At 42.1% G+C, this 25,584-nt stretch overlaps 1 long non-coding RNA gene and 1 other non-coding gene across 5 annotated transcripts in view; one reads left to right on the top strand and one right to left on the bottom strand.

Annotated features, from left to right (window-relative positions):
* The window catches only part of LOC147582283 (uncharacterized), a 33,961-nt gene extending 18,872 nt beyond the window's left edge, over positions 1-15,089 (bottom strand). For 3 of the 4 annotated variants that reach the window (XR_015248928.1, XR_015248930.1, XR_015248929.1), the window contains exons 1-2: positions 14,273-15,089; positions 11,507-11,686 (exon numbers count right to left, since the gene is read on the bottom strand). This is a non-coding gene — a long non-coding RNA (uncharacterized LOC147582283). The remainder of the gene's footprint in view (positions 1-11,506; positions 11,687-14,272) is intronic. The other variant, XR_015248931.1, reaches the window with a different exon arrangement.
* LOC112864429 (U6 spliceosomal RNA) lies at positions 237-341 on the top strand. Its single transcript, XR_003223972.1, has one exon. It is a non-coding gene; the product is annotated as a U6 spliceosomal RNA (small nuclear RNA).
* Positions 15,090-25,584: the final 10,495 nt, after the last annotated feature.

Here is a 25,584-nt window from a genome sequence, read left to right as displayed (position 1 = left end):
CTATAGAAAAGCTAAATTGAGTTAATTTCTATTTCTTGAGTTGAAACACTGAATTAAAAAACAATTTAAATGTCTTACTCTTTTAGGAAAAAAAAATCAATGCCTTAAAATTAATTTCATTTTTTAAACTTATTGTTAACTCAATAAAGCCTTTTGGGCTTTTTAAGCTAATTGTCTTTGAACTCATTTTAAATTCAAAAGTTTTTATAATTTTGATAATATTTTAAACACTATCTTCACTATATGGCAGTTCATGTTATAAACCTAGAAGGGTACAGAAAAAATTACCAAGGTCCTTGTGCAAGAACGACACAAATATCTTTGAAGCATTCTTACTGTTTTTGTGGAATAGTAGGAATTATTCTATTTTGTTTAATGGAATCATATGTGTGTGTCTATATGTATGTGTGTGTGTGTATATATATATGTATATGTATATATGTATATGTGTATGTATATGCGTATGTATACATATGTATATATGTATATATATGTATGTATATGTGTGTGTGTGTGTATAGTGAAAATTTATAAACCTGTAGATAAATATCCGAAAGACTGTACACTAGAATGTTATCACTAGGGGATCAACAATGTGGGTGCTTTGCTACAATTTTTATACTTTTGTTTTAACTTGATTGTTTCCAACAAGTTTTTAAGACATTTTATAACTTATAAAACAAGTGATTTGAAACATCTATCAGGCCATGAATCAAACAATTTATTTGAATGTGGTCAGGTTTATTTTGCCCATGTGTGAACTTCAAATCGTTTTCAGATTCTTGCCAATGGCCACAATGGCCATAAAAGTTTGGCCACATATTATGAACATCTTCCATGCCATTAGTCTTCCACAACAGTGACATTTTGAATAGTTTCATAATATTTTACTTTCTAAGTGCATAAACACTTATTTCCAATTTTCCAGTTTTTAGTTTCAGTGGGTACAGTACAGAGGTCAGGCAAAGCCAGGAGTAACATACTCTCTTCTCAACCACCTTCCACCTCCTTCTCTACGTGGACACATTTGTAAAAGTTTAATGCACGTTTTGCTGGACCGTTTACTATTTCCATGCAAATTCAGTCAGTACACGCTTCTTCCCTGTCGTGCATCTTCTTTTCAGTATGTCTATCTCTAATTCTCCCAGTGGTAACCTAGAAATGATTTACTAATTTCAAATATCATTTGTTGATTTGTTCAGTATATGGAATGTTTATATCATTTACACTAGTTCCTTCTCCATTTGATCTTCAATCATCATGCTTTAATTATAAGTGTACTGCTTTATTTTCTGTTTTTGAAATTATATGAAGATATCTGTATCTGGACCTATCTCGATGCAATTACATTTGTCTTTCTCCCTTAGGACTGGGGCTGAAAAGGGCTAGATTCTATATGTTTTGGATTCTGTAGAATCCGTATGGATTCAATACATTTTGCTTGGCAGAATTCAAGCTTATCCAGTGACCCACCTCTTCCTTCTAGAGCAGCCGTGGACCCCAGGCTCACAGATGGCAGACTGCATTCTGACTGATAGAAACCCACAGAGAAAGGAAAGGCAGGGAAAATGTGACCCTAGGGCTCTGGGTTCGTCTTCCTCCGCTGTCTTGAATTCATCTGGGTCTGACTTCTTTGTGCATATGGGCACAAGGCCCATTAAAGGCTTTAAGGCTATGACTAAAGAAAGTATTTATTTTCTTCTTGGGACATGCTCATGAGCAAGAAGGAGGACGAGGTCAGAAGATGTGTCACCAGACGCTCTTTGATATTCCCCCAAATTAATAACTGTCTTCAAAGGGGTGAGGTTACCAAGCACAGAGCTGGGATTTTCTGGAAGTACTTTCTCAGAGAAGCATTATTTCAATGGCCCCATCTGTCAACCTGGGATCACACACAGGCTTTGCAGACAGAGTGGAGTTTCCAATAATTCCTTCTACTTCCAGGCAGGAAGGCAGAGAGGATTTGAAGGACCAGCCACTGCTGTGACTGAGAAGGGGAGGTGCCCCTCACCTTGCTTTGCCTTTTAGAAATAATCCTCTTATTTGTGCACACTTTGCAAGCCTTCCTTAAATGAATCTTCCGGTGCCTACATGGGATTTGCACATCAGTCAGACCTCACTCACCCATTCTGCAGCCAATAGAGCAAGGCTAGGACCCCTTTCACTGCTTGTTTAGAGCTCCAGGGGTGCTCCCTGGAGCACCCCACTGTGCTTCTCGCACTGTGCTCCCGCTGCACTTGTTTCTGCACGGTCTCTAGTTTCCCACTGTTGGCTCTGTCTCTGTTTTTTTGGCAAAATCCTCTGAAACTTTTATGATTTTATTCCCTATCTTTTATAGTTGTTTTACCAACTAATTTGCCTGCCTCTTTTTTTGTGGTTGCCGTGGAAGTCACTCATCTTTATCGAGTCTTTCTTTTTTTTTTTTTTTTTTTTTTTTTTTTTTTCAACGTTTATTTATTTTTGGGACAGAGAGAGACAGAGCATGAACGGGGGAGGGGCAGAGAGAGAGGGAGACACAGAATCGGAAACAGGCTCCAGGCTCTGAGCCATCAGCCCAGAGCCTGACGGCCTGACGCGGGGCTCGAACTCCCGGACCGCGAGATCGTGACCTGGCTGAAGTCGGACGCTTAACCGACTGCGCCACCCAGGCGCCCCTATCGAGTCTTTCTACAGCATTCCAGTTGGTATGCATAAAACAACGCTGTTTGTGTTTATCTTTCACTGGTTTATGTGACATTTAGTTACATCACATTATTACCAGACCATAGGCTGGCATAAATAGGTTGGGGTGCAATCGCAATTGACATGGCTGAGCATCCAGCTCCATTGGTGGAACTGACAGTGTTTGTGTATATCAGAAATTAGCCAACTAGCAGAGGGCCTTCAGTGCGCGGTGCCCTCAGCCAGTGTGATTTACCCAAGACACGGAGAGGATTCATTAAGCGAGTAGTTGTTTGAGGGAGAGCAGTTCAGAGAGATTGCTCTTCCATGAATTCTATAATGGTTAGTCACCAGAACTCTCTCCACATCAAAAGGACACTGCTCTCTGGCTTGTATCCCTGGGACCTGAGTCTTGATTAGCACATGTGTCTAGAACCTCAGCAGACCCTTTTCGGATGTGGGTGGCTGGGAGGAGGTGGGGATCATTCAGACTACCCTGCAATTGTCTTCCCAATACCAGGTTCAATGCCAAGCTCACTAAAACTGTAAGCCCAGCATATCTCCAATTATACCTATTGTGTTAGGCAGAAGCCTTCCCTCCTTTCCCCAAAGATGTCCATATCCAAATCCTTAGAATCTGTGAACATACATTACATGGCAAAAAGAAATTAAGGTTGCAGATGGAATTAATGTTGCTAATCACCTTATCTTAAAATAGAGAATTATCCTGGTGGGCCCAAGATAATCCAAAGGGTCCTTAGAGGTGGAAGAGAGTGAGTCGGAAGGAAATGTGCCTGTGGAGAAGCTCACAGAAATTCAATATCAGAAGAACTCAGTGTGCCATTGCTGGCTCTGAGGATGGACCATGCCACGAGTCAAGGACTATGAGCAACCTCCAGAAGCTAGAAAAGGCAAGATTCTCTCCCAGAGCCTTCATAAAGGAATGAGGCCCTGCCTACTTCTTTGTTCTAGCCTCCTGAGACATGCCTCAGACTTCTGAGATAATAGGATTGTGTTTTTTTAAGTTTGTCATAATTTGTTATAGCAGCAATAGTCATCTAATGCATCTACCCTCTTAATTCTGTGACATCTCCCTTTTCCTAATAAAGGAAATTACATTTAGAGGATTTCTTTAATGGAAGCTCTGAATTTTACAACCCCTTCCTACTCCCCAATGTATTTAAATGTAGTTTTAAAGCTGCTGCTTGTGTCCAGAGAAATGTAAAGCAAAGAGCCAAAACTCTTTACAACAAAACATTTAAAATGCTTCAAATATCCAAGGAGAGCTTTTAAAGGGCAGCTCTGTCATGGATGGAGAAAGAGTAAGGAGACTGAAGTGCTCTGCAACGTATCATGCTTGATAAGCCAAAGTCCTGGGTGAGCAAGCGTCAGACCCACACTTAGAGATGGGAGGGCCTCTCGGGGCAGCCGGCATCCCCTGCCCCAGCCCTGCTTGGCTGGATGGGTCCCCAGAGTGACCTTGTAAACACCAATTGCTGCCAAGTTTGTCTTGGCCAGTGTTGTCTATCAGCACAGAACCTCTTACATTTAGACAGAGAGACCCCAGGGAGCTGCAAGGAGGAGAAATGCCGAAGGGAACACGCACCGTTAAGTCAATAGGGCTTTGTACAGATCACCAGAGGAAGCAGAGCAGGGAGCAAGATATCCGGAGACAGGTGTGAGGCCTGTTGCTACAGGAAGTTAGAGGTCTGCAAGGAGGCAGAACGTTCCCCAGTTCAGAGTCCAACACAGAGGTGCAAACCCCTTATAGGGTGGTGGTGGTGAGATCCTGAGCGAGTGCCCCGGTGCTCAGCCTTCTGGAGTGCAAAGGAGGGTCTTTCGCCATCAGCTCAGGTGTGGGGGCCCAGTGGAAAAAGAACGAAGTGAACAGAAGAGGAGGATGGTGGGGTTCTGCATGGGGGGGCCAGACTGTGAGGAAATACTCCTGCTCTTATGACCCCGGGTCAGCAAGAAGGAATAATGTGGGAGATTCTGTTACGGGACCCCCCTGAGTTAAAAAGCTTGGGCAAGCAGACTGTTGGCAAATTGCTGCTGCTCTTTTCTTCCAAACTCAGATAATGCACCTGCTCTCATTACTAGAGATTCTCTGAGGTTTGTGAGCAGTGGGGTAACAGACATAAGCATTTCTGCAATATTAATAATCTAGAGAGGAAAGAGAGGGTTACCCAGGATGCGTGCATGGCTTGGGACAGGGCATATCACCCAAGACTTGATTCCCTTGTGTAAATGGCATCAGGGAGGCTCCCCTGTATCCTCAGACTTAAGAATAAGAATGGAGGAGTATTGGGGAGGCTGATGGGCTAAATGGATGATGGGCACTAAGGAGCACATTCGTTGCAATGAGCCCTGGGTATTCTATGTAAGTGATGAATCACTAAATTCCACTCCCAAAACCATTATTACACTATATGTTAAATAACTTGGATTTGAAAAAAAGAGAATAAAGTGAGATATACATATTCCGTAAAGTTTGAAGCATTTTGCTTAAGTTATGATTAATATTTTCATTGCTCTTAATAGATTGATTTAAATTTATATGATTTCATCAGAATCACCAAAGCCTTGTAACAATTTTTCTGTCAGAGTATTTTGTGGTGAAAGAATGAATTGATTCCTTTTTGGCCCTTCCTTAGTTATCTTTTATCTGTTCTCCTCCTCGTGACCAAATACCATGTTTCTACTTTCTCACCTGCCATGCATTCATCTGTCCACATCACACTGACCTATATGTTCCCACTGGTTTACTGAAATTGCTTTGGACAAGGTCATTAATGATCTTCTAATTGTCAGATTCCATAATAATAGTAACAATAATAATGACGGTGATAGCTAATGCTTATCAAGGCTTAATTATGTCAGGCATGGCTCTAAGTGATTTGCATATATTAAGTAATTTAAATGTACACTATCTTGTGAAGGAGGTAATGTTATCAATCAGATTTTAATAAGAAGAAAACTGTGGCAGAGAGGCATCCTTGGCGTAGGTCACAGGATTAGAAAGAGGCAGAACCAGGATGCAAACCCAGGCAATCCTGCTCCAACACCACACTTGTAACCTCTACATGATGCTACGTCTTCATTTGACTGCCCTCTGTTGCTTCCACTGACAATCCCTGGTTGAAGATGGGGCATTGAAAAGGAGTGGAGGGCGCCTGGGTGGCTCAGTTGGTTAAGCGTCTGACTCCTGATTTCAGCTCAGGTCGTGATCTCCTGTTTCATGAGATTGAGCCCTTGCATTGGGCTCCGCACTGACAATGTGGAGCCTGCTTGGAATTCTCTCCCTCTCTCTTTGCCCCTCCCCAGCTCATGCACATGCATGCATTCTCTCTCAAAATAAATAAACTTAAAAAAAAAAAAAAAAAAGAAAAGCAGAGTGGGCGGGTATGCTAAGGCCATGCAGCTGGCAGTTAGATCTAGGGATGCCCCTGCTCTTGACATGGAGAAGTCTGTGGCACAGGCCAGGGTTGATAGCCTTTCTGAAAGTCCTTGGTCTGGGGCTGTGACTGGATCAATGCAGAAGGAATGGCTGAAGAGGCAGTCACAGGGAGGTAGGTGGTCCTAGCTAGACATTGGGACAAGTTACCAGCAGGGAGAAAGGGGTCACTATTTCCAGATCTGGGGCATAAGAAGAGTCACAAAGTTGGTCTGTGGGGAACCACAGTGACTTTCAAAGCCTCTTTGTGGCACTTTGGAGGCTTTCAGATCTTTGGTTTCCCGGTGCATAAATGTCCCTGTCTTTTCATCAGGCTCTATGACTAATATGCCTTGGTGATCCACACATCTTCAGGTTCAAATGGCCGACTGGAGATTTTTTTAATTAAATTTTTTAAAATTTTTTAAGAGAGAGAGAGAGAGGGAGAGAGAGGGGTCACAAGTGGGGGAGGGGCACAGAGAGAGAGGGACAGAGGATCTGAAGCAGGCTCTGTGCTGACAGCAGCTAGGCTGATATGGGGCTTGAACTCAGGAACCATGAGACCATGACCTGAGCTGAAGTTGGAAGCTCAAACGAGTGAACCAACTGGGTGGCCCCCAACTGGGGATTCTAGTAAAGCAGACAGTACCCTCCTATACTCTTGTTAGCTTCGTCTCAGCCTCCTTAGGGTACAGTGAAGCTGGACAGAAAAGGCAGAGCCCATTGTAGTCTGCCCGTGGACATGCCTGCATCCTACAGAGATAGGAGAAAAAAGGAGGGAAGAAAAAGTCACATTCTGGAATGTTATGTTGAGAAAAAAAAATCCTCAGAAATGAAACAAAGCTCTAATCAACTTGAATACAAATGTGTTAGCTTGCCTGTTCTGGGATAAGTAATTTTTTCAGATGTGCATAAAGCAATTTAGCCACTCATAAATTTGACAAGTCAAGACATAGTCCCTTAAAAAGCAATGTTGAGCAATTCGCCTGTTATTTTACAGAAACCATTTAGTAATCATATAAAGTAAGTGAGAGTAGGCAGTATAAATATTCCTAGTGCTCCTAATCAATGAAGAGTATCCCAAAGAGAGGACTCTGAGTATCTTGGAACAACCTTGTGTTGAGTGTGCACGTATGTGTGCATGCAGATGTGAATCCAGGCATGAAAGAGAGCAACTTTGTTTTTGTAAAGACCTTTTATTTTATCGACAGAATGAAAATAATTTGACCATGGCAATCTTAACTCTCCATGGCAGAGAAAGTCTTGATTGGTCTTTGTCTCCAGAATAGAACACCTTGGGTCTCTGGAAATGTTATAGCTACTTAAATAATTCATTCAAATGGTCACCATCCAGGACAGTGCCTATTTTGGGAGACCAATGTCTTCAATGAATTTCCCACCTTCCCCAGAAACCCATACCCCTGTTGGAAATATCAGTGAGATGCTCTGCTAGTCCTGTAGAAGCCCTCCAATCTCTGTTCCCTGGGCAGAGTCTCTAATTACCAACCATTATCTTTTCTTACTCTCTTCCTCTTAATAATACAACATTGCCCCCACCCTGAGTTTTAGCTGGGAACATGGCCCACATCCACCCAGTTAGAGGCTGATTACTCAGCCTCCCTACAGTCTAGCTGTGGCATGTAATTAAATTTTGGCCAAGAAAGTGATAATGGAAGTGATGTATGCAAACTTCCAGACTGAGTATAATGAAGCTGTGTGTCTTTCACTCTTTCTTTTCCTCTCCCCTCTGGCTGGGAAATGGCAATTGAAGCTGCTCCTTTGGACAGAGACGGAGGCTTCAAATTGAGGATGGCAGAGCTGCCCAACCTTTCTGGACTGTTTGATGAGAGAGAAGTGAAGTTCTATTTTATTTAAGCCTCTGGATTTGGGGTCTCTTCATTAAAGCAATTTTACCTGTAACCTAAGTAAGACATGACCTAAGAGATCAATAAGTCGGGCCCATTTGTGCCCTGAAGTACTGTGGTTGATATCTTCCCTGAAGCCTCAGTGACCAAAGAGAGCTACTGTGTAAGTGTGTGAGGGCAGAGCTCAGGACGTTGTGGTTTGTTTAAACCATTACTGCCTGGGGAGCTAAGGAATGGAATTCATTGCAGTAGCCTGGAAGAACGCCACCTCGAGATTTACAAACATGTGTTTTATTGTTGCTGATTGTGTAACTTTTTATTTTGATATAATTTCAAGCGTATACAGAACTTACATAAAAGTTGCAAGAAGAGTACAGGAACATTTTCAAATTTTCCAACTGTTTATACTATATCCATTTACTTTATCATTCTCCTTTGTGTGTGTGTGTGTGTGTGTGTGTCAATATAGTCTCTTTAAAACATTACTTGCAAGGAAGGAGACTGTCTTTCATGATCTTTCACATTTTGAAAAACAGCCCAATTATTTGTAGAATGTTCCTCAATCATCATTAGATGTAGTTTGTTTATTTTGTGCAGGAATGTCATAGAAGTGATGTTATGCCTTCTCAGCGCCTCCTCTCAGGAGTCAAGTGATGCTCATTTGTCACTTTGATCACTGGGTTAGGGTGGTGTCCACCAGATTTTTCCATTGTAAAGTTCCTCTTTTTGTCTATTAGTAAATGATGTGTGTTTGGCTACTGTGAAACCATGTAAATATCTTGGGGCGCCTGGGTGGCTTGGTCGGTTAAGCGTCTGACTTCGGCTCAGGTCATGATCTCACGGTCCGTGAGTTCGGGCCCCGCATCGGGCTCTGTGCTGGCAGCTCAGGGCCTGGAGCCTGTTTCAGATTCTGTGTCTCCCTCTCTCTCTGCCCCTCCCCTGTTCATGCTCTGTCTCTCTCTGTCTCAAAAATAAATAAACGTTAAAAAAAAATTTAAAAAAGAAACCATGTAAATATCTTGTTACTCATCATATATTCACTACCAGTTTTAATATCTTTTAATGATTTTATACACTAGGAATTTTAACATGGATTTACTTGGAGAAAGTACATCACCTCAGAGAGGGTTTAGGACTACCTAACTTGGAAGAAGAAGGAGGTCTGGAGTCTAAATTCAACCGATCAACCCCAGGCTTCAGTTTCCTCTTGGGCAAAACAGATAGGTTGAGGAATGGTGGTCTTGGATGAAATGGCTTCTCTCTAGCTTTCTTAAAAAATTTTTTTCAATGTTTATTTTTGAAAGGGAGAGAGAGAGAGTGCAAGAGAGAGCATGAGCAGGGGAGGGGCAGAGAGAGAGACACACACACACAGAATCCAAAGCAGGCTCCAGGCTCTGAGCTGTCATCACAGAGCCGGGCATGGGGCTCAAACTGTGAGGTTATGACCTGAGCCGAAGTTGGACACTTAAGGGACTGAACCACCCAGGTGCCCCTCTAGCTCTCTAAATCTAAGGATCTGGAGTTTGTAGGGACAGGCATCCTGACATCCTGGGAAGGTTAGTTCTTTGAGGTGCAAAACTCTCACATGCTCGGTAGTACCTTCAGCGTCCCTGGCTGTTAATCACTAAAGTCTCAGAAGTTTTCTACACTGGAGAAGTTTTAAAATATGGCTGTTCATTCTTTGACACTTCTCCCATCAGGAGGTGGGGTCTACATATGTCCCCTTGAAGCTGGGTGTGCCTGCGCCTGTTTGTGCCAATACAGTTCAGCCACAGTGACATCATGTGACCTCTGAAGTTTGGTCCTAAAAGGCAAGGTAGTTTCCCCTTTGTTTTCAGGAAGTCTTAATCTTGGAGGTCTGGGACATCATATGAGAGATTGGCTACTGGGACTGCCATGCTGTGAGGAAGCCCAGTCCCTAGAGAGAGACCATGTATCCATAGAGTTGCTTTGGCCGACAGCCCCCGCCAAGTCCAGCTTTTGAGTCATGCTGGCTCAGGTACGAAACCTATGAGTGAAAACATCTCCACGATTCTGGTCTTCAGTTATTTGAGAACTTCTTAGCTATTTGAATCTTTCTAGCTAGAATCTCAAGTGTTGTGGAGCAGAGACAACCATACCCTATCTGAATTCCTGATTCCTCAAAATCTATGAGCATAACAACATGGTTGTTTTTTTTTTTTTTTATGTCATTTTAATTAGGAGGGCTTTGCTATGCAGCAACAGATAACTGGAACATCCACCCCCTTCCCAGTTCCCCTGAGGGGCCTGTGTGACCTCAGGTGGAGCCACTGTGGATTCTAACCTAATGCTTCTCTTTTTACTACTTGTCAACAAAATATATTTTAAATCAAAATATTACAATATGCTGAATGTGGTATGTCTCTCCTGTATCCTCTTGGGAAATGAGACCATGACTTTTGTGGGTTTTTTTGGTAATGTCAGCAGCCCTTGAACTTTAGCCTCATTTACTCTCTGGAGCCTACCAAGACCCCATGGCATGTTTATGGGACACGGACAACTTCCAAACAATAAGTACTTTATAACAAGAAATGTCACTTATACTCTACTTTTTCAGCTGTGCTCCTGAAGAGGTGGTGATGAAATGGAAGCTATAGAGGGAATTGTATTTCTCTAGAGATGTGGTTTATACATTTGGAGATGTATTCTGGAGTCTCTTGTCTCCTTATCCTAACATTGAAGACTGGCTAAGTGGGGAGAGTGAGAGCTTGTGACTTGACTTGACAAATACACTCTGGTCATTTTCTCTTGATATTTAATAGCTGCCAAACTGGAGGGAGACAGAATCCTAAACATTTATTCATTTATTCATTCATTCATTCATTCATTCATTCAACAAACCAGGAATTGTGCTAGGTTTTGGTGGTGGAGCATTGAATAAGGCAGGCACAGTTTCTGCCCTCATGAAGCTTATAATCAACCTGTCAGAAAAGACAATGAATGAGAAATTTATAAGTTTGGTGAATATGATAGCGTTGTGCTTCTCAGACTGTCTATGGCAAAGGGCCTGTTCATTTTTCCTACTTACCTACCTATGTACCTATTGTCTGTATATAGCATTTTTGACTTCCAGTCAGTCATGAATAGGTATATCCTAGTACAGGTGACCAATGTGATTTGCCATCCAAGTTGGACAACTTCCAGATTAATCTGCACACTGTTCAAAATAGATGAGCCTGTAGATTCCTTCCTTGGAAGTTTTGACAATGCCAAATTGCTACACAGGTATTGACACGTTTACTTCTAATGTCTGTATTGATCTCCTTGCAGATCATTGACAGGAAGCTTACACGCTGGCCCTGGTGCACAGACCACACCTCGAGTTGCACAACTATAGATAGGGAGCAGTGTAGGCGGGTGTCGTGCTGTCACTTGCCCTTATTCACACATTTCTCAACGAAACTTAGAAAACTGGAGGGAGTTTTCTCACAATGCACAGACTGACTTATGTTCCAAATTCTTATGCCTTCATTTTAGACTGATCGTAGGAGAACTGATGAGCAGTATCTGGGAGTCACCACCTTACCTTTGAGAATCTACTAATTCCTGCAAGGACATGCAGGTTCCTTCCCCATTGTTTCTCAGGTCATTCCGTTCAGGGCCTGGTGGGGAGGATGCAGAAGACAGAGTTGACTTGTGGTACTCCAGGTTCTCACATACCCAGTGTTGATATCATGGTTCTCCAAGGCACAGTGTTCTTGGGAGGCTGTAATGAAGAAGTGATTCTTTTTTTTTTTTTAATGTTTATTTATTTTTGAGACAGAGAGAGACAGAGCATGTATGGGTGAGGGTCAGAGAGAGAGGGAGGCACAGAATCCGAAGCAGGCTCCAGGCTCTGAGCTGTCAGCACAGAGCCTGACGCAGGGCTCAAACTCACAGACCGCGAGATCATGACCTGAGCTGAAGTCGGACGCTCAGCTGACTGAGCCACCCAGGCAACCCTGAAGTGATTCTTGAAATAGCTTTGGAGTCACTCCTTTTATGATACCCTTAGTGACATCATTTGCATTTTACAGGTAAAGAAATAGTAACATACTAATTAAGGAACTCTCTTGGGTGAACAGATAAGAAAAGGGACTCTCAGATTCTGAATAGATTTTTTTTTTTTTTGGTCAGGATTTTAAAAACTAGAAAAAAAACACTTAAAAAGATTTGAGGAGGGTGGATTTTTATGGTCTAGAGTCTCTTAATGCTTCTAACTATATATTTGAAATACTATAAACATTTTTTTATAAATAATTTCCTTTTGATCGTGTGCCTGGGTGGCTCATTCGGCTAAGCGTCTGACTCTTGATTTCAGCTCAGGTCATGATCTTGCAGTTTGTGGGTCTCAGCCCTGCATAGGTCTCTGTGCTGATGGTGTGGAGCCTGCTTGGGATTCTCCCTCTCTCTCCCTCTCTGCTCCTCCCCCAAAAATAAATAAATAAACTTAAAACACTTAATAAAAAAATTATTTCCTTTGGAAATCAACCCAAAATGCAATGGATTATGCAACAGCAAGGCATGATATTGCCCTCAAACCCTAGTTTACTTTGTGCAAAATGAGGAAAAAAGTGTGCGTCATCCTAGATTCTCTCCACCAGCCTGACATGAGAGGCCTGGCCTTGGGAGCATTCAGGGGCAAGGTCTCTGGGGAAGATCATGTAGCCCCTCTACTTCTCATGTATAACTTGGCCACTGAGCAGAATTTTGCTCAATCAAAATGCAGGGAAATCAGCTAATCATTGACATCGTGCCAGCTGTGGAGTATATTCACTAAGGAATTCGAGCTGGCAAATAAAGTCCTGCTGCTTATGTCCAGATTTATTTGTCTGAAAAGAATCATTCACACCAAAAAAAAAAAAAAAAAAAATCCAAAGAGCAAACAACAACAGCAACATCCAAACAGAACAAGAAATATAAAAGCCACCCAATAGTCATTTCTCCTGCTTTTCCTTCAAAAACACCAGTGTTTATTTAATAGGTCCACAGCCATAGGATGGAAACAAACAGATCAATCACTAGGGTGTTCCATTGTGCCCATCATCCTGATGTCTGTTGATGGGATTTATCTGAGTTTGAAAGTCATCACAGGGGCACAGGTGCAGCTGATGTGGCATGACATTGGTGCTATATAAAGGACTGTGAGTGACAGCATGAAGGTAAAGGAAATTATGCCTGAGCGCTCCAGGCAGCCAGCCCACCTCCCAGCCCTCCTGCCACCCTCTGCCTTACCAGAGTCACCTCTTGGACACGGCAACCATGTCTCATCATTGACTTCAATAGCAGTTGGCACTCTGCTTGCCTCCTGCTCTGCCTGTGGCTAAGGCTGAGATGAATGTCTAATAGGCCAATCTTTCTCTGCTGGGATGAGCTCATTTTTATGTTGCTCCCTAGCATAGGGCTGTGCTCATTTCTCAGACAGGATATAAGTTTCCAGGGAAAGAGTCTGCTCATATCCAGAAGACCAAGACTGAGGCTTGAGATTTATGAGCTAAACAAAACTCTCAGTGGAAAGTTAAGGACACTAAAGGAAGAGTGTTTCTTCAGCATTTTAAACCCTGGTTTATGAATGGAGGAGAATATCTACCAATAGGACCCACATCGAAGTATATACTTTATATAGCTTAAATAAATGAAATGCCACAAAAACCTTGAGCTTGTCCAAGTATGCTGGTGGGCTGGTTGGTTGAGTTGAAAGCTACTCCCTGGGGATTTGACTGGGGTCATTGTGAAGAATGGGCACAGTCAGTATGTTTTGGTGATAAGAAAATAGTCGCCATCTTCCCAGGGTCTCAGAATAAAACCTATGGTAGGAGAATCCTAGAATCCTAAATTTATTGCAACTCAGGTTTGATCTGGATCAGTATCATTTGTCTCATCTATAAAATGCGCTGGCTTTGATGTATGTAAAAGCTCACTAGGTGAGTTACTAGGTTTCATGCAACCTGGTATAAGGTGGGTTGTGTGTACACAGGCAGTTGGGGTGGGGGTATGAATGGGGTTATGTGCCCTGAGAGGGGAACTAGAAACTTAAGCTCTTGTAAAGCTTGCCCAGCACCTGCCTTCAGGAAGACTTCCCTCAGGGATCAAAACTCTGATAGTTTTAAAAGTAGCATATGCTTGCCTTCATTTAGTTACTCATTCAGTAATTGATTCTTGCCTTATTTAACTCAGTAATTCAACAGATATTTATATGTGTAAACAGTTTACCAACACTTCTCACTAGGATATGTATGGGGCCCCAGCTTAAGTTCTTTTGGAAGGTTTACCTATCCTGTTCATTCATTTATTCGTTTAATAACATCCTTACCCTCTGGAGCTTGCATTGTCATATACAGCTCTTTAGAAGAACTAAAATTCTTTGCCCAGGATCTCTGGTATGGAGCTGGGATGATTCATGGCTGCTTAGGAGACACCTAAGCTGGCTGCTTTTCAAGAGTCAGGCACAAGGTTTGCCTCACAGGGTCCTCCAGAAGGGTGGGTGTCTGCTCTGGAGGAGATGTGCTAGGAAGAAGGGCAGTGAGTCATGACTTTAAAACTTCTCTGTGGATGTTTTGCAGTTCACACATGTGAAGGCGTTAAGCAGGAGGAGCAGAGTCATTGTCTTTGAGTTAGTTTTGCCATTGTTAATTACCTACCCTTATGTTGTCCCCTTCATGTCATCAACCCTAGCTGGTTCCCTGTTGTTTTCCTGTTATTCTTTGAGCTTCAGCTCACGTATGCCTCTTCCAGGAAACTCCCTGATTATAGCAGATTGATTATATATGGCTCCTCGGAGCATCGCCATCCCTTAGTATATGTCTGCATATTTCATGGAGACTTCATAGCTCATAGAGGACATATTGTCTCTCTCTGTCTAGACTCTGGTCTCCTTGGAGAGCAAACATTAAGTGCTGTCCCTCTTGTTCTATTCTTGAATAGTGGACACATTGTTCCATGGGCACTGCTGACTTGATGATACTTCAGTGGGCAGGTAGGTAGTTGGATCACACTCTGAGGTTACTTCGGGGGGCTTTCTGTACAGGTAAGAACTTAACCCTGTAGCAGCAAGGCCCATCTTCAGCTGTTTCCATTCTATACATTTCTTGTTAGTGGTGCCCTGAGGGCTCCTGCTGTGTCTCCTCAGATTTTCCTGTTGGAACTTTGCATATGTCAGTTTGCCTGCAGACACTGCTCTGCTATGATGTCACAATTGCAACTTGATGAGAGCAATTTTCCTAAATGAAACAATCCCGGTGATTAGCTCTAGCTCCCTTCTGCCAGCCAGTACAGCTGGGATGGGCTGCAGCGTCTACACACACACAGATGCATGCACACACACAGCCTGGGGGGCCGGTTTCCTGGGTGCTCTAGGACCCACCAGAGCTCCCTCTGTAAGCCCCCCCTCCCTTCCCGAGGTAACAGCAGTGTCCCAGATACATGCATAACAGGTTTCCAATTTATTTCTTTTCAACAGCCTGTGGCAAACATGTCTTCCCCCTTTTCTCCTTTTATTGCTTGCCTTTACTTTATCTGCTAAATCCCTGCTTGTGGGTCTCCAGCTGCCTTTATAGCACCTGGCCTTGTTAATATCTCTGTGTTGTTGCAGTTGCTGCCCTTGGGGTCTTAATGAGGAGCAGGTGGATATTATCAGGTCACTTTCAGGAAAGAGGATAGGAAGGGAACCTATTACCAACCAACACATTATATAGGTTATCTCATTTAAAACCATCCTTGTGCAGTAAATACTATTTCTCTGACTTTATGATGAGAAAAACTATCCCCAGGAAAGTCCCCGGATATCATTCTTTGGAAATTCCCTCTAAGAGTCAGTCTCTCTTCTGCTCAAGTTCTTAACAATGGAGTCCTAGGATCTAATATCGAGTAAAGATCACATTCCTTAGCCTAGTATTCAGAATTCCTTACCATCTGGCCGTCATCTACATTTTCTGTCCCCTTGCTCACTACTTAATATTCAATCATAATCAAATTGAGTTTTTTACTCTTCTGCATAAGTACCTGACTCTTCCCACCTCCATACCTTTGCTCCTGTCATTCTCCCCTTTACAGTGCCTTCTTCAAACCATTTTCCCCACATATACAGATGTTTAAGTTTTAAGAAGCAGCTCAAAAATCACAGGCTCCACATGGACCCACCTGGCTTGCTCAGTTGGAAGTGACTGTTCCCCACTCCCCCAACCATGGAGCCTAACCTGGATCACCCTGTAGTAGTAATCCTCCTTATCATCAGCCCATTTGAAGCCATGAAAGTGAAGAACTACCTCTGGTTTTAATTTATCGTCTCACAATATGACCAGGGCAGTGCCTTTCTTAGAGTTGACAAAACAAAATAAAACAAGATAGTTGTTGAATTAATGATTTGGGGAAAGTGACTTTATCTTCTAACTACCATCTCCATCTGTGGTTAATAACTAGTACTGATTAAGATGCTTCTGAAAACTCACAAACATCACTACCAAAGGATTAGCATCTGAAAATTTTGCTTCATGAGGCTATTTCTTTCATACTTCCCCAAATAGTTTATCTTTAGTAACTATCTTTGTATTTGGTTAAATGGCCATGGGTCTCCTTCAATGTAAACCTGAAATTTCACAATAATAAAAAATTCTTCCCCTCAGAATAGGACATATGCAAATCAGGTGCAAAGTAGGCTAATCCCTTTATCCATGGACAATTGGTTATGCAAAAATGTACACATGAAATATGAATTGTGCTTACCGCAGAAGTTATTTAGTGGTAACTTACCTCTCTTGACCTGCATGTAACTATTCATTTAATTAACAAACATGTGTAGTCCTATATGTTTCCTAAATTTCAGACCTGTGGATTTAGTTATCAACTTAACAACTCTATGTGGATGACTCATAGCCATCTGGAGCCCAGGAAACCTAAAATTGAATTTATAACCCATACACCTGTCCTGCCAACCAAGCCCAGTCACATAGGACCTGTTCTGTCTGCTCTATCTAGATCAGATAGCAGTGCCCACCCATCTCCTTCACAAATCTGGTAATTAACCTCTATTTTTCCTCTTCCTTGTTTTTTCTCATTCCGGCCCAACCAGTCAATTATTCAGTACTGTTGATTATCTTGCAGAGGTATCTGTAATGTATTGTTACCTCCACTGCTACTGAGTGTACCATTTTTGAATAAAACAACAAAACCAAAATGGCCAATTGGCCAATAACTTTTACAATAAACTTAAGGTATTAAGCATCTATGATGTCCTGACAACATACCGGGTTCTTTATAGATGTTATCTCATTTAACACTCCCAGGAAGCCCTTGAAGGAAGGCATTTCAAACAAATTTCTTCTTAAAAGAGGAGATTAAGACTTAGAAAGTTGGGCTGCCTAACGGTTCACAACGGGTATGTGGCAAAAATGGGATTTAAAGTGAGTCTCTGAGACTCTGAAGTCTAATCTCCTTTGCTGTGCTATATTGCCTCTCACTGAAGAAAATGATAGTTTTGATTAAAAACATTCATCAGTTTGTTCAGCAAGACCATTGAGCATGCATATGTTCTGGGCTTTGTTTTAGGCTGATGACAAGGTGATAGTTTCAATCCTGGAGGGACTCCCGGGGCCACCAGCACTGGCCAGGTTGTGCTGCTGTAATAGACATCTGGAACTTCTTAGTCACTTTGAGAACACCTGTTGTACTGCTCAGTCACACCACTTACCTGCCCAGGGCCCGGGATGATAGAGCAGCTACTTTCTAGATCATTGCTGGTTACCTTGATAGTGGGAAAATAGAGTTTGGTGAAGCAAGTGCTACTCTTGAAGTTTCCAACCACGAGTATTGTCATCTGGTTAGAAGCACACACTTCACTGGCCAAAGAGAGCCACAGGCAATAAAGCAGGAAGGTATAGGGAAGGCAGTAAATATTGTTGAATAGGAACACAGTTTACTACAAGTAGCAAACACATAAATCTATAAAGGCAGTCATACACATACTACTGGGAAAGGAAGCTTTAGTCTCCTTTCCCTTCATCAGAAATATCCCGAGAAAGGAAAAGTTGCTAAAATGCCTGATCATTGTTCCAGGCACCTAATCCTGCTGCCAGACCAGGATAGATCCTGTCCTTAAGAAAAATCTAGCTTGTATCGCTCTCACTATATTCTGCCATATTCGATAGAAGTTGCAAACTGAAGTGGCAACTTCTTTGGTGCCCAACCATCCCTTTTTCTCCTTAGTCTGGTCTTTATATGGCTGCTAAGATGATGCTAAGAGGCCCAAGTTTAGACTTCACAAAAGTGGGAGGGAGGAACTAGGAGGCTTGAACCAAACCCACGTCTCTAACCCACTTTTGAGGAGAGCTCAGCGCTGGACAGCGAACTCTGAATTCAGCCCTGGGACACTCTCTGAGCTAACAGCAGAATAGTACTTTGTTACCCATACGGCTACAGTTCCTTCAGACTCTCTCTGCCTGGGTTACCATTGGACAGAAGCCCTGATTAGTAGGATTCATTTTTTTTTTTTCTTTTTTGGACCCTTGCCTTAATACCATCAAATTCCCATCTGTATTCATAAAATGTGCTGATGGAAGCATATACACATTTTATGGATCACAGAGGAAACCAAAATAAACAGTATATTCTGCAGGTGTGTAAGGAAACGAAGGTTGAGTTCCTTCGGTCCTGCAGAGTGGGAAGAAGGAGCAGGGCAGAAAGAGCAGCAAACATACAAGAATGAAGAAAGAGTCTAGTATCGTAGGTGAATAACATGTGAATATAGTGGATTCATAGCAAAGGTTTTTTGGTGGGATTTGTCAAAAACAGAAGCTGGCAAAGCCAGATTATTAAAGGTGCTAAATGATAAAAATCTTAAGCATCTTCCTTTTTCATTTCAGAACCTCTAGTAGTCATTATGCTATCTAGGACAGAATATTCAGGGAATGAATTAATTAATGGAAGAATAACAAGTATAACATGTAGAGGTTATTTACTATATGGAGGCATCAGATCAATATATCTCTATAAGAACTGAATATAATAAATTACTATTGTTATTCCCTTAGTAAAGATGGGAACCCTGAGGCTTATCAATATTAAGAGTGTGATGTATAATGCATCTATTAAGAAGCCTTTGGCTGCAAGTAAAGGTATGCTTGTGAGATAATAAAAAATACATGTATTGGTCTCTGCTCCAGTTCCTGGGACAGAGCTCCCCCAACCCTGGTAACTTCTTAAGTAATAACAGCACTAGGGGCATCTCTTGTGTTAATATTTGGTCTTTGATCTTGGATCCTGACACAGAGTTTCTAAATTCCTTGGGATTTCTGGCATGATAGCAGTGTCTTTTGTTCTAATGAGGTGACTCTTAGTGGGCTCCTGGATGGGGGCTGCTCACCAGAAAAAAACCAAGCCATGATTAAAAGCTTGGACTTTCCAGCCCTCCCTGCCTTTGTCCAGAGAAGGGAGAGGGGCTGGAAATAGAGTTAATAATTAATCATACCTACATGAGGAATCCTCCATAAAATCCCAATAGAAATTTGGAGAGCTTCCAGGTTGAAATGTTTTTGTCATTTCCATGAGCCACTCTAGCAAATCAGTCAAACCTAAAGAGGGGTCACTGTAACTTCTGACCACAGCCAGGTGGCCAGAAGCAAGAGGATAACCAGGGCTTGAACAGGTGTCTGAAGGGGGGAGTCAATCTTGTGGGACTGAGTCCTTAACCTATGGGATCATCGTGTCAGAGTTGAGTTGATGCATTTGTCTAAAAATGTTTTAAATAATGATAAACACAGAAATGCTTATTATTTCTTATGAAAAGAATTATGGTAGTAATTCCTTCTAGGGTTACATTTTTTAGCTCCCAGGCCCTTTGTACTCTTCCATTCTTGGCTCTTGCATTTTTTTCCCCATGGTTACAAAATGATTGCCACAGTTCCAGACATCACATGAAGCATGATAACATCAGCTGACAAAGAGTCTCTGCATGTCCTTATTAGGAAGGAAATCGTTCTTAACCATCTTTAGAAAAATATCTGTTTAGGCTTTTTGGTGTGGCCACGAGGGCATGATCTATCTGTAGATAGCAAAGAGGAGAGCGCTACATTGCTCTGTTTATGGTGTTAGGTAAAATATGGGGTTGGAGTAAACAGAGAAGTGAGAGAGACAGAGAGAGAGAAAAGAGATTAAAACAAACAAACAAAAGGACAGCAAGTTGAGTGACGTTACAGGGGAATTGGGACGCTGAAGAAAGTTTTTGAGAATTAAAAAACATTTTTTTTTTAGTTTTAAAACTTAACATCTTTATATTCCTGTGGTATATGTTCCCTCCATTTTCCTGATTCGTCTCTGCAGACTGAGCATATATAAATTCCACCTGTTTGTTTTGGAGAGAATGTCAAGGAAAGGGAATGTATTCCCTGATCTCAGTTCGTATAAAGCTGTGAATTTAGATTAATGCTGGGAAGATTTAGGGTTCACTCATTACATGAACTTGAAGATTATGCACAGAGAATCATCAGAAATCTTGAGGAAGACGCTGGAATTTCCACAGGCTACGAGATAGAGTCTTGGGATGATTTTATTTAATTTTCAGAAGACAGGGAGGCTTCAGATGGCATGTGGGTCATGTACAAAATGTTGCATTAAGTATTCCTAAATGTCAGTCTTTGCCCGTATTTCTGATAATTCCCTGTCTATAATTTCCCATAAGAGCAATTACTGGTCCAGAGGTTGTGGACATATATAAAATGCTTGAAATGCATTGCCATTTGCTGTGACAGGGCTCTCTTCCCCATACCTTTGCCAACACTGGAAGGTATTGTGATGTTTCAGAATCTTTGAAGGTTTTAAGTGCCTGGGTACTGACCCTGAGAAAATGTCCATGTTTTCTTCTGGAAATCCTTGCCCACCTGCAGCCTCAACCAGTATCCAGTGGTCTGTTTTTGTTTTTGTTTTTGTTTTTGTTTTTTATTGTATCCCCTATCTAGAAGCAGCAGAAAATGTGCAAGAAGGAGGAATAAAGGAGCATGGGACAAATGAGGGACCCAGGATATTTCATGTCTATGAAAGGTGAAAATAGCAAATGGCATAGTCTTTAAGGAAATTGGCCCCTTTCCTGAAAAATTCAAGTTCCGAGAAGGATCTTTAAGGCTGAGATATCTCAGCCCCAAACTTGAGGTTAGGTGCTGTCTCCCAAGGATATTCTAACTTCCTCTCTATTCCCCACCCCCCACCCTCTCTAGTACCAGCACGCACACAATACTCCAGGCTGAGCCACTTTCTGACATTGCAAAGCCGTCGCTTTGTCCTGAAATGCAGATTGCATGATAAGATGTCATCAAAACTCATTACTCCTGAGTAGCTTTGAAGGTAGGACCCCAAGTGGCAACGGGTTGAGTGGAGCACTCCTTTTACACCGACTGGCCCTTTTCCTTTTTAGAAGGGATTCATCTTTTGCCTTTGGCCACCTGGGTTAGAGGCGGATCTACTCCTAGGAAACAGAACCCAGCCCAGCACTAGTGGCCTGGGCTGTATTTTGGCTCCAGGGGAGAAATCTAATGAGGGATAACACTGGGAAGAATGAACTGATCATGTGGTATGTTATGTCTTCTACATCTGCTGCTGTCTGAGTGCCGTGTGCATGTGGGGGACAGAGCAGGGCTTGAGAAATGCTGCTGGGCACCAGATAACTAGAGGTCCTCCTGCAGGGAAGTTCCATGCTCCCATGAGTCTGTTTCCAGAGGACATCTACCAAGCTTCAAAATCCAGTTTGCCTAAATTCATTTAAGTATATATGCTGGTGAGGTTTGGGAGTGATTAATCTTAGGATATGTCGCTTCTGATATGTCATCCTGGTTGTAATCACCATCATCTTCATTTCTCTTAGAATCATAGAAGCCCAGAGTACATTTACAAACAACTGGTGCTTCTGTTCCTCAGTTCACAAATGTGAAGTACCTTGTGGGCAGGTAACTTTCTGCCATCCACCTATGGGATCCTAGCGTTCTTACAAGGCACAGGAAGGTACTCTGCATGTTTTTACTGGACCAATGAGGCAATATGTGCACAGGTGAATAGTGTAGTACTGTTATTCAGGAAAGGTGCCTCTTCTGTTGCATTTAATTTTAATCGCTTTCCTTTCTAACTCCAGTCCCCCTTCCTCCTCCCTAAATACACTCTCTCCAGTGTATTTAGTGTATGTCCTCCCAATTCAACTTCCACATTAATTTATATAAGCTGTATAGCTTAAAAAAATCTTTTATTATGTATATTTAATTCATATAAATAACATTGATTAAGTCCCTCTCTTTTTACTTATTACTCCCATGTTATTCTATGCAAAACTAGTTGACAATTTCTGGCTGTTGCAGACAGAGTATTTCACCGTGGGCTTATACCACGTTTCATGTATCTATGCTCTGGTCATGGGCATCTAGGTTGCCTCCAACTTCCTGCTGCCACAAATAATGTGGCCATCCTCATAAATGTCTGTGAGAGGGTTACTCTGGGGTGTCCACTCAAGGATGGCATGACTGGGGCCCATGGTTTATGTGTATGTTTAATTTCACTAAGTTTTGTCCGGATGCTCTCCAGAAAGCCACCAGCAGTGCATGGATATTTCTATTTGCAACATTTGGTTTTTCCTACTTATCAGGTTTTGTTTTGCAAAGTGATACTCACTGATAACTACTGGGTATGAGCATCTATTATTAGTCTTTGGATCCCCTCTGAGTTGCCTATTCTTATCCTTTGTGTATATTGTATTGGGTTTATTATCTTTTCTAGATGATTTATAGAAATTCTTCATACATCTAAACAGTAATTCCTTATTAATATCTTCTTCCAGGCTTTTCTTATTATTGGCTCTGCACAGAGTGACATTTGAGGTACAGGAATCTTTTTCTGTTTAGCTTTCCCCTCATGGTTTATGTATTTTGAGTTTTGTTTAACAAAGCCTTTCTCACTATAAGGTAAATACCTGTCCAATCTTACGTAAATATATGTTCTACTACATTTTCTCTGTTAACTTAATACTATTGCCATTCACAATGTTTTTTTAATCCACGTATATGTCTGAACTTGGTATATGACAGACATATCATCACAAACCAGTGGAAGAATGAATAGATCATTTAGTAAAGCTTTGGAAAAAAAATCAGCTCATTGTTATAAGAAAATAAAGTCCAAGTAGATTTAAGAACTGTTTTCCTTTTGGTGTGTATTCTATCTTTTGCTATTGGTTGGTCCATTTGTTGTCTTTTTTTTATGGTGTATATTGTCTTCAGATACCTCACTTTTCTCTATGAGCTTGTCTTTAATACCCTTGGGACCACCAGCTGTCTTGGCTAGTATGGAGGAGCAAACCTTAGGTCCTAGATTTTTCCTCTTCGTGAGTTTAGGAAGATGTGGAGGCTCTGGTGTTGATATTTATGTTTAATCATCCCTTGTACTCTTTCCCAGAGAATTTCCCCATGCTCTCTACTGTAGGGCATTCCCCACCCCGGGCCGGCTCTGGTACGCTAACTGGGGAGATAGAAACAACTGCACTCTTATATTAAGCCTTGTGTTAAAACAAGCCCAAAAATGATATGCTGGGGCCATAGTGGGACTCAGAGTGGTAAATCAGATATTTCCTAAGTGAGTCCTGGCTTGCCCCTTGTTAGGCCACTGCCCAAACTCAACTACCAATCTTCTGTCTCCCCAGAAACTTCACACACACTTTAATTTTTGAGTACCCCCCCACCTTAAATACACAAGCTTCTTTTTTTCTCTTCTGGTGTCTTCATAGCTGGTTGGGGAGGGTGCCAGCAGTCTGTATTTGTTGGCCGTGCTGTGGAGAACTGAAAGCCTGTCAGCAGCTGTCTCACTGGGCATCTGGTATTGGAGATTTGTGCATGTAAAGCATAACTGCACAATGCTTTATGAGCTTTTACTACATTTGTTTTCTTCAGATTATATTTGTCATCTTTTAAGTTAAAAAAAACCTTTCCATATTTAGTCCTACTTGTTGGACACATAATTATAACAACAGGTTTTTTGAGAGTAATAATGTTAACTGACGAGTAATCTCCATGAAATTCTGTGTACTCATAATTAATCATTAATTTGGTCATCCAGCATCTTTGTAAGAGCAGTAGGTTCTCTGTCTTATTTTACAAATGCAGAAACCAGGGTAAAGCTGCAAGGCATGTACTCAAAGCCATAATAGGTATTGGTGTCACCTGAGACAAAATTGTGGCAGTCTCGGTTAAAAGCTTTGTATTTCCATAACATGCCACGGGCTCTCCGGGCTAAGTCCTGCAGCCAACCTGGCTCTATTTCTCAGGCTTATGGAAGCTGTATTCAACATTTAGCTTCAGTAGGAAGGAGAAACCCATTGCCCATATCATCCCCACTTAAGATATGTGGGGAAAGAGTCTAGGAATGAAAACCCAGAAATGTGGCTTCTAGCCTTGGTCACATGACCACTTGGATGCATAACTTTGGGCTTGTTTTTTAATCTTCCTTGCTCTTACATCTTGCATTTCCAATTTGTGAATGAGGAAGCTGACATGATACATCTCCCTTGTCACTCAGCTCTAAAGAGGTTTTTTTTTTAATGTATTATTTTGAGAGAGAGAGACACAGCGCGCTCATGCCAAGGGGGGGGGGGTAGGAACAGAGAGAAAGGGGGAGAAAGAGAGAATCCCAAGCAGTTTCTACACTATTGGTGTGGAGCTCGATGTGGGGCTTGGATTCAGGACCATGAGATCATGACCTGAACAGAGGTTGAATGCTTAACCACTGAGCCACCCAGGTGCCTCAGAATTTAGGGTTTTTGATTGGGAGTGGGGTTCAAGCAGTTCCTGTCTTTCATCCAGAAGAAATGAGTTTACTTCCCCTCCAGATGAGGAAATGTCAGTATTTAAGGCTGAGATTCCTTTTGCAGTTGTGGGAGTCTAACATGCATTAGGAGCAGACATCTTTTCTAGCATATTCCTAGATTTCTCCAAGTGTTTCCTTTCTTTAGGAAATCTGCCCCAATTGCTTTGCTTCTCTTCTTTCCTGCCTTCACCCTTCTAGTAACCTTATGGTTTCCAGAAGCTGCTTTTGCAAATGTGCAGCCTGGCACAGGGCCATGCCCACAGAAGGTGCTCATGAAATATCGGGTTGCGATGTGCTCATCGATCCCATTTTTTGCAGCTTTAATCTATGATTATCAACTCTGTCAACACCTGGGCCAGCTTTCATCCTTAAAATCCAGGCAGATGTTAACCTTTTAAAGGCCCCCAGTTGTGGAATGAGCTCGAATGGGGTGGGAGGAGACCAGATGATATCCAACACTGGATGGAAGGATGAGAAGGGCAGCAGAAGTGAGCAGAAAGTCTGCCCCGGGCAGAGAGCCTCTGATGTCGGTGACCAGCAGGGAATAAGTGGAGATCTCAGTATCCCAGCTTTTTGGGTTATGGCAGAGCCCCTGCTGGGGCCCACGTGACTGTTCCCTATCTGGAGGCAGCAGAGAGGTAAAGGAGATCTTTAAAACTGCGCAGCAGACAGCCACTCCATAGGAATATCCATTTTGACAAAATAAACCATGGATGTGTCCGAAGAACTCAGGCAGCAGGGCTGGTGGCCTCCTCCCCGGTTTCATGCTTGAAGACTTTTTCTCCCAGTAATGAGAGCGCC

This window comes from Puma concolor, chromosome A3, assembly GCF_028749965.1.
Source record: "Puma concolor isolate L17-30 chromosome A3, mPumCon1.1.hap2, whole genome shotgun sequence".
Lineage (NCBI taxonomy): Eukaryota > Metazoa > Chordata > Mammalia > Carnivora > Felidae > Puma > Puma concolor.
This window is presented reverse-complemented; position numbering and strand designations above follow the sequence as displayed.